Raw genomic sequence first — 8,762 nt, forward strand, 5'->3', positions numbered from 1 at the left:
GTCAGTTTCAGTTAGATAAAGAGTTAATTTGCCCTCTACACTGTCACAGTAAACACAGCCTGGGTTAGATATCATGTAAAACTCTCTCCAAAATGATTCACCAAGCAGAGCCAACTCAGTTACAGCCTGTGTTGCACACAACATACAAACTGTCTGACACACACCAGCTCAGGTACAGCATGGTAATCAGACAGATTAAAAATCCCTCTACATGTCAGTGTCAGGTCCTCCCAGGTGAGGGATAACCTCACTTTACAACTGGGTTAAACTACAGTCAACTTGTTGCATCAAAGTCTGAGCCTCATGGTTAGACTGTCACCTCGGCAAAATCCTGGACTGATGGGAATCTCAGTAAAGTTCCTCACCTTTACAATCATTGAAGCTGCTGTTTCATCCCATCCTCAATACTGAGGGTCTTGGAGCCACCAGATCTGCTCTGTGAACCCAGAGACCTTTCTCCAGTCCCAGTTAGTGTGGTGATGATTCAACTTCTCTCTCCAGCTTCCTGAGATACTGTTCACTCCAAGAATCTTTTAATATTAAAGTGATGAATATTAATTCTAGAATCTGTATCTTCAATACAGTGAGACTATGTGTGTGACTATGATTATATTTAATTTGAATATATTTGTAATTAATGATACTTGTTTGAATTACTTACTTTAATATGAAATTGTTCTTTTCTTTCCATTTCCCTATTGATATGGTCTAAACTCACTCACAGTGTCAGCTGCCGACTCCAGCTCCTCCTTCAGTAACTCCACTGATGTGGAACCAGGGCCGTAAACCCACCTCCAGCTGACATCACAAAGGAGCCAGGAGCCAATCATAGAGCAGCCAGGATGATGTCACAAAGCAGTCCAAGCTCCTCCCACTTGAGGAATTATAGGGTCACATGACCAGGCTCTGCTCCATTCGCAGTCATTACAGCACAGGAGGCCATTCAGCCCATCGAGTTTTAACTCCCGTCCCCTGATCTTGATAGAGTAATGAAGGAGAAACTGTTTCCACTGATAGGAGGGTCAGTTACCAGAGGACACAGATTGAAGGTGATTGGTAAAATAACCAGAGGTGACATGAGGATTTTATTTTTACACAGTAAGTAGTTATGATCTGGAATGCATTGCACAAAAAGGGCGGTGGAAGCAGATTCAACAGCAACATTCAAAAGAAAATTGGACAAATACTTGACGGGGGAAAAAAAAAGAGCTACAGGAAAAGAGCAGGGTAGTGGATGAATTACTGCAGGAGTTCCTCAGGGTAGTGTCCGAGGCCCAAGCTCTTCAGCTGCTTCATCAGTGACCTTCCCTCCATCATAAGGTCAGAAGTGGGGATTTTGCTGATGATTACACAGTGTTCAGCACCATTCATGACTCCTCAGATACTGAAGCAGCTCGTGTCCATATGCAGCAAGACCTGGACAATATGCAGGCTTGGGCTGATAAGTGGCAAGTTACATTCGCGCCGAACAAGTGCCATGCAATAACCATCTCCAACAAGAGAGAATCTAACTATGTCCCATTGACATTCAATGGCATTACCATCACTGAATCCCCCACTATCAACATCCTGGGGTCACCATTGACCAGAAACTGAACTGGACGAGCCAGATAAATGCTGTGGCTACAAGAGCAGGTTAAAGGCTGGCAATTCTGTGGTGGGTAACTCACCTCCTGACTTCCCAATGCCTGTCCACCATCTACAAGACACAAGTCAGGAGTGTGATGGAAGACTCTCCAGTTTCCTGGACGGAGCTCCAACAACAATCAATAAGTTCGACAGCATCCAGGACAAAGCAGCCCGGTTGATTGGCATCCCATCTACAGTCATTCCCTCCACCACGGATGCACAGCGGCAGCAGTGTGTACCATCTACAAGATGCACTGCAGCAATGCACCAAGGCTCCTTAGACAGTACCTTCCAAACCCGTGACCTCTACCAACTAGAAGGAGAAGGGTAGCAAATATTGGGATCACCACCACCCACAAGTTCCCCTCAAAGGCACACTCCATCCTGACTTGGAACTGTATCGCCATTCCTTCACTGTCGCTGGGTCAAAATCCTGTAACTCCCTTACTAACAATACTGTGGGTGTCCCTACCCCCACATGGACTGCAGCATTTCAAGAAAGCAGCTCAACACCCACCTTCTCAAGGGCAATTAGGGATGGGCAATAAATGCTGACCTAGCCAGCGACGTCCACATCCCATGATTGAATATAAAAAAAAAGATAGGGAAGGGTGTGTAGGGATGAAGACATGGCCACTAATGGTGGAGCGATGAATTAGGGAAGATTAACAAGACAGAATTAGAGGAGCACAGATATCTCAGAGATTTGTATGGTTTGAGAAGGATATAGAGATTGGGAGAAGTATAGAGTTGGAGGAGGTTACAGAGATAGTGAGGAGTGTAGGGCTGGAGGATGTTACAGAGATAGGGACATGAGTAGAGTTGGAGGAAGTTACAGAGATACTGAGAGGTGTCTAACTAGAGGAGGTTACAGAGATACGGAAGGGTGTAGGGGCTGGAGGAGGTTACAGAGATAGGGAGGTTTGTAGTGGATGTGTTTTTTGCTGATGTGACTGAGGTGCAGAATGCAGATGAGAAATAGGATGGGGCAATAGGTAACGGTGCAGGAGCAGGAAGAGAAACCATTGCAAGTGATTCGCTGACTATGATTAGATAGATAAGCATGGAACCAGGTGAGAGCAGTCCCACCCAGCTGGACGACAGTGCAGAGACATTGGAGGAGGATGGTGTGGTCAACCATGTCAAAGGCTGCAGGCAGGTCGAGAAGGACGAGGAGGGAAAGTTTACCTTTGTTAGAGTCACATAGGATGTCATTTGTGAATTTGATAAGAGCTGTTTCAGTACGGTGACAGGGGCAGAAACCTGATTGGAGGATTCAAACATGGTGTTCTGGAAAAATGGCAATGGATTTGGGAGGTGACATGTTCAAGGACATGGGAGAGGAAAGGAAGTTTGGAGATGGGGCGTTAGTTTGCAAGGACAGAGTGCATCAAGAGTTTTTTTTTCAGGAGAAGGGTGATAACTGGAGATTTGAAAGAGAGAGGGACAGAACCTAAGGAGACAGGACCATTCACAATATCAGCTAACATGGAAGCCAGGAAGGGACTCGCACAGCTGAGGTCACGGGGCTGCCGGCTCCTGTGCCGAGCCCGACCCCACTCCCTCACCCTGGGTCCCGACTCCCAATCCGAGTCCCTTGGCTGGGCTTGGCCTGAAACAACCCTCCACACACACAACACCGTCTGACTCAGAGAGAGAGAGAGAAAGAGAGATGGCAGTAACTAGGTGGGGAGAGATGGAAGAGAGACGGACTCAATCAAGTGTCTCCAGAAAAAAAATCAAATTCTACACGACTAGAATTCCAGCATCTGCAGCCTTTTGCATTTTGTGAGAATGTTTTTATTTTCTGAGCAGATGTGAGGAGCTGAGAATCGAACCAGTGGAGGTGGAGGAGAGACTGTGCCTGCTGTTTCCCCTCCTGTCCTGCAGGGGGTGGTGTTAGTCTCTTCCAGCCCCCACTCCCGCTACTGGGGGTATTTTCACATCCCCAGTGATTCCTGCTGTCATTCAGTTGATGGAAGTCTGGGGATAAATATTCCATTCATGGACTGGAAACACTGGGACCTGCCTCTGGGCTGCTCTCAGTTGTTTTGTTTATTCATTAATTGAATAATTGATATAACTGGATATTTCACTGCACTCTTAACCTGCTCTCTGAACTTGGACTGAGTCACCACATAAATAAATGTGTTTGTGCAGCAACTTAAATTCAACAGCATCCATCCGACTTCATTAAATATATAATTAGAATCAGAATCGAAGTGATATGCGATGTTAAAGTAATATAAAACATATACAAACCACAGAAGTATGAAGTTGCCGGATATGGTGAACAATAAAATCATAGACTTCCTTCTGCTCTCCATCTCTGGGTCACTGTGATTCTCTCCCTTGCTCTGACCCTTCAGTCCCTGACGGACTCGACTGGCCACTAAAATGTATCTGACTGTCAGAGCGTTGAGCAACAGAATTAAAGCAAATGGGAGCAATGGGGTTAAAACTGTATTAAATCTGTCAAATCCCACCCATCCAGGATCAGTATAATAGCTTGGCTTTGTGTAACAGAGCCACGGTACATTGTCGATTATCACTCCAGGTTCATATACAAAGTAGAAGGGAACATTTTTTGAACAGAGCAGAATGCAGGTTGTTGCTAGAACCACAGCTGCAGTTTTCTTGGTGCAATATTTAGTTTTCAGCTTCTGGCAACAAATGGCCACAAATCGATCAAAAGTGAAAGTGACGGTGAACCAGACAGAACAGTTTGTGGATGTATGAATCAGGACAAGTTTAACACTACACACAGGGGTGATGTCCAGAAAGAACACTGGGAAATAATGGTAATTGATGCTGAACAATATGACCTCAGTGATAATGACCAGTAGATCCGCCGTTGCCATGGCCACCAGGTAACGAGTGGTGCAGGTGGAGAGGCCGCACTTTCCCCGGGACAGGATCACAATCGCCAGTAAATTAACTGTAAGAGAGAGAAGGGAAAAGAGACTGGAAATTACTGATCAAACATTCTCTGTGTCTGACCCAGACAGTAAGGGCAGGATTTTAGCAACAAAAATAGGGGAGTTAGGGGTGAGTCAGAGATTAAATTTAAAAATCTGAACTCCAACCTCATCAGAACCCCGACCTGCCCACTTCCAGGTTTAACGGAGTCGGGAAAGGGGACGGACAGACAACCGCTCCCAGGAGGCAGGTTGGTATTTGAATGAGGCTGGAAGTCTCTGATTTAATCTGTTTTACAGGTTTAACTCTGTCCAGCTGAGTTTCCCCGTTATACCCCACTCCACATACACAGACACCCAGGACTGGCGATTGGAAGAGTCCACCCCCCCACTCCGGGATCGGACTGCTCCCTCAGGATCATCCACCCACGCTGGTACTGCACCCCACCTTCCCTGCAATAGGACCCCACCATTCCCCGGGATTGGACTGCACCTGCACTGATCTGATTCCCCCCTCACCACCCCCACGGATCGAAGCAAAACCCCAGAAATCAGATCTCACTGCGCCCAGGATTGGACCCCGCTACCACTGGGATTGTATCCCTGTTCCCAGGATCTTCCCGCCTGCTCCCCCTAACCAGACTGGGACCAATCTCCAGGATAGGTGACCCCTCCCTGGGATTGCGGATCTGACGCTCACCCTCCCCCTCCCCTCATGCTCCTCCTCCCCAGACTCGGCCCACACTACAGGATAGGAGACACCTCCCCGGGGATGGGGATCGACAGAAGAGTGCTCGGAGATGTCACCACTCTCTCCCCCTCTGGAGATGGTGATTGGACACTCCCTGATATCAGGCATCTCACCCAAAACACCGGGGTCAGCATTTGAGGCCTGCTCCAGAGTCTGCCCTGACCGACTAGAAGCCAAGCCTGTCAATCAGGCTGACTTCAGGGCGGGGAACCTATCAAGGATAAAAGAGGCAGTCGTGGAATTAAAACTCTGAAACTCTGCTCCCCACATCTGTCACTCACCCCTGTTAATATCCAGGAATAAACGTTGGAGTAAAAACAAAATACTGAAACTGATGTAAATCTGATAAAAATAGGAGAATGATGGGTAAACCCCAGGGGTGTGAACCAGTCTGCTAGCTGTGTACCAATAGGGGATCCCCACCCCAAGCACCAGCCCACACATCCTCCACTCCCAATGAATCTGGTGTAGCCATCCTCCATTACCAGCACAGGCCGTCCCAGAAAGTGGGAGCGAATCTCAGTGTTGAGTCCAACAGGCAATAAAATGACTAATCGTGTATCAAGCCTGTGTCCTCAGTACCTTGCTCTATGGCAGCGAGGCCTAGACAACGTATGTCAGCCAAGAGCGACGTCTCAATTCATTCCATCTTAGCTGCCTCCGGAGAATCCTTGGCATCAGGTGGCAGGTCCGTATCTCCAACACAGAAGTCCTCGAGGCGGCCAACACCCCCAGCTTATACACACTACTGGGTCAGCGGCGCTTGAGATGGCTTGGCCATGTGAGCCGCATGGAAGATGGCAGGATCCCCAAAGACACATTGTACTGCGAGCTCGCCACTGGTATCAGACCCACCGGCTGTCCATGTCTCCGCTTTAAAGACATCTGCAAACGTGACATGAAGTCCTGTGACATTGATCACAAGTCGTGGGAGTCAGTTGCCAGCGTTCGCCAGAGCTGGTGGGCAGTCATAAAGGCGGGGCTAAAGTGTGGTGAGTTGAAGAGACTTAGCAGTTGGCAGGAAAAAAGACAAAAGTGCAAGGGGGGAGCCAACTGCGTAACAGCCCCGACAAACAAATTTTTCTGCAGCGCCTGTGGAAGAGCCTATCACTCTAGAATTGGCTTTTATAGCCACTCCAGGCGCAGCTCCACAAACCACTGACCACGTCCAGGCGCTTACCCATTGTCTCTCGAGATAAGGAGGCCAAAGAATGAACAATCCAGTGCGGTTCCTCATCGAACTTCAATGGAAGAGATTAAGAAGTCGAAAATAAAGAGGCCAGAGTGGGAGTCGGATGTGGAACTAAAATGATAAGTGACCAGACCATCGGTGAACATCGGGTAAGAATTAAATCAGCAGTGAGGATAAAAACAGCACAGAGACAGCGAAGACTCAGTCAGTGAGCAGGGGGAAAGAACGAGACCAGCAGCGAGGATAAAAACAGCAGAGAGACAGTGAGAACTCAGTCAGTGAGCAGGGGGAAAGGGCGAGACCAGCAGCGAGGATAAAAACAGCAGAGAGACAGTGAGAACTCAGTCAGTGAGCAGGGGGAAAGGGTGAGACCAGCAGAGAGTATAAATACAGCACAGAGACAGTGAGAACTCAGTTGGTGAGCAGGGGGAAATGTCGAGACCAGCAGCAAGTATAAAAACAGCAGAGAGACAGTGAGAACTCAGTCGGTGAGCAGGGGGAAAGGGCGAGACCATCAGTGAGGATAAAAACAGCAGAGAGACAGTGAGAACTCAGTCAGTGAGCAGGGGGAAAGGGCGAGACCATCAGTGAGGATAAAAACAGCAGAGAGACAGTGAGAACTCATTCAGTGAGCAGCAGGCAAAGGGCGAGACCCGCAGTGAGGGTAAAAACAGCAGAGAGACAGTGAGAACACAGTCGAACAGCAGTGGGATATTGCAAGACCAGCAGTGAGGATAAAAACAGCAGAGAGACAGTGAGAACTCAGTCAGTGAGCAGGGGTAAAGGGCGAGACCAGCAGCGAGGATAAAAACAGCAGAGAGACTGTGAGAACTCAGTCGGTGAGCAGGGGGAAAGGGCGAGACCAGCAGTGAGGATAAAAACAGCAGAGAGACAGTGAGAACTCAGTCAGTGAGCAGGGGTAAAGGGCGAGACCAGCAGCGAGGATAAAAACAGCAGAGAGACTGTGAGAACTCAGTCGGTGAGCAGGGGGAAAGGGCGAGACCAGCAGCGAGGATAAAAACAGCAGAGAGACAGTGAGAACTCAGTCAGTGAGCAGGGGGAAAGGGCGAGACCAGCAGTGAGGATAAAGAGAGCACAGAGGCAGTGAGAACACTGTCGGTGTGCAGGGGGAAAGGGCGAGACCAGCAGTGAGGATAAAAACAGCAGAGAGACAGTGAGAACACAGTCGGTGAGCAGGGGGAAAGGGCGAGACCAGCAGCGAGGGTAAAAGCAGCAGAGAGACAGTGAGAACTCAGTCGGTGAGCAGGGGGAAAGGGCGAGACCAGCAGCAAGTATAAATACAGCACAGAGACAGTGAGAACTCAGTTGGTCAGCAGGGGGAAATGTCGAGACCAGCAGCGAGTATAGAAACAGCAGAGAGACAGTGAGAACTCAGTCGGTGAGCAGGGGGAGAGGGCGAGACCAGCAGTGAGGATAAAAACAGCAGAGAGACAGTGAGAACTCAGTCGGTGAGCAGGGGGAAAGGGCGAGACCAGCAGTGAGGATAAAAACAGCAGAGAGACAGTGAGAACTCAGTCAGTGAGCAGGGGAAAGGGCGAGACCAGCAGCGAGGGTAAAGACAGCACAGAGGCAGTGAGAACACTGTCGGTGTGCAGCAGGAATGAATGAGATCAGAGTCACGTCACAATCAACAGTGAGAGCAGGGAAACAGAGGGCCGCTGGGGTGAGTATACAGATCAGCTTTCAATTTAATTTAAATTAGATTAAATCAAACATAGCGTCAAACATCTCAGACTAGCAGACAGGTGATTGGTTTGGGAGGAAGCTATCTGTTTGGTGAGTATCTGGTAAGTGACTAAAGTAAGTAATGTGAGTAAAGTTGGTTAGTAACTAACGTGAAGAGAAAGGTAAGGTCTAAAGTTTACTTTTCTTTTTATATACAGTAGTTAGTGTTTTTTTGGGGAATCAAGAGGCTGCGTTGCTAACCACTGCGCCACTGTGCAGTTTGGGGCTTGGGAGGAGGGAAGGGGAGGGGGAGGGTTATGGGAGGGGGTTGGGGTTTGTTGCGGGGAGGAGGGGAGAGCGAAAGGATTTTGTAATAGATACACCAGCTGTTATAGCCCAGTTAGAAGGCCAGGGAAGGATCTGCTCACACTAAGTGTGCAGTGAGGGTAAAGCAGTTCATGTAGTCGACATGGACTTCAGTAAGGCTTTTGATAAGGTCCCACAAGGAAGATTGGTCAAGAAGGTAAAAACCCATAGGACCCAGGGCAAATTGGCAAATTGGATCCAAAATTGGCTTAGTGGCAGG

The sequence above is a fragment of the Heterodontus francisci genome, chromosome 29 (assembly GCF_036365525.1).
Source record: "Heterodontus francisci isolate sHetFra1 chromosome 29, sHetFra1.hap1, whole genome shotgun sequence".
Classification (NCBI taxonomy): Eukaryota; Metazoa; Chordata; class Chondrichthyes; order Heterodontiformes; family Heterodontidae; genus Heterodontus; species Heterodontus francisci.